Raw genomic sequence first — 1,276 nt, 5'->3', positions numbered from 1 at the left:
ACTGCCTAGTCTGAAACACGCTGGTAAGCAATTTGCCATTTGATGCCTTGCTTGTATGCGTGGTGCACAGACTGTTTTATCCACTGTTTCTGAGCCCAGAAAATCTGTAGGTTAAAGGAAAATGATTCACAATAGATGCACTTGGCGCTTTATATCCTTAGAGTGGGGTATTCTTGTGCCTCATTCATATGTATCTTTCTGGCCTGTCGTACCAATAAGTCTTACGAGCGTCCCTTGTGAAATAAGGATAACACCAACTGTCCAAAACTCAAGTACTATAAAGAAACTTTTTCTGCCTTGTTCAAAAATGAATGAATGTTTCTAAACATTGACAGCAGTTATGGAGAGCTGATCATCTGGATGATTATGGCACTCCCACATGATTCTAGATGCTGCTAACAGCAAGCATCTGATGCCTGATTTGCAGTGGGCAGCAGGTACTCCGTAAGACTGTTGAGATGCCCCAGCTTGGCCATTTGTGTAAGGAGTGTTACTTGTGACAGGTGTCTGGAGTCTTCCTCAAGTGTGAAAAAGCCACAGACAATGGCAATGGAAAGTAAACAAAATCCCAATGCTCACAAAATGAAAAAAAAAGTACTGTATGGCTTTGGACAGGACTTGCTAATGTGGATATGTTGCTTGGAAGTGTCATTTGCAGCGCTGAGAAGAAATAACCTTCCTTGGCCTGTTTTCAGGACAGGGATGAGTATGTAACATGCATATATTCTACTGACCATTTGGTCTTCTAATTTTTTTAGTTGTTCCACTACTCGTTGTAATGATTACTGGACAAGTTGGAATACTCTGCCTTGATGTAGATTACAAAGGTTTCAAAGACAGATCTCGTTACATAATTTAGTTGGTAGATGATGTACCTCAGAGATAAAAGCCCCTCTAGGTTCAGCTATTACACTGAGGTTTGGAACCATCCCAAATGCTGACCCTGCACAACTCTGGGTCAGCACAAGAACACAGCACTGGCAGATCTTGGGCTGCTAACCTACTGAAATACAGCATCCCGATCTTTTCATCTGGCAATCTTTACCATATACTCTTTAAGTAGCAAAGCCCAAAAGCCAAATAATATTTAACACAGGTACAGTTATACACTTATGTCCGCTTTACAGAGAAGTTACAGAGGAGTCCCTGAGTTGTTTCAGCGAGGGCATACTTTTTTGTATTTGTACTTTTTTGGTAAGGAAGTGCAAATGATCAGTAAACATACAATGGTTTCCACTTCTTCTCACAGTCACTCGGGGGATGATTCACACAAACT

Source organism: Grus americana, chromosome 7 (assembly GCF_028858705.1).
Source record: "Grus americana isolate bGruAme1 chromosome 7, bGruAme1.mat, whole genome shotgun sequence".
Taxonomy (NCBI): Eukaryota; Metazoa; Chordata; class Aves; order Gruiformes; family Gruidae; genus Grus; species Grus americana.
The sequence above is the reverse complement of the archived record's forward strand: the minus strand, read 5'-3'. Positions refer to the sequence as shown.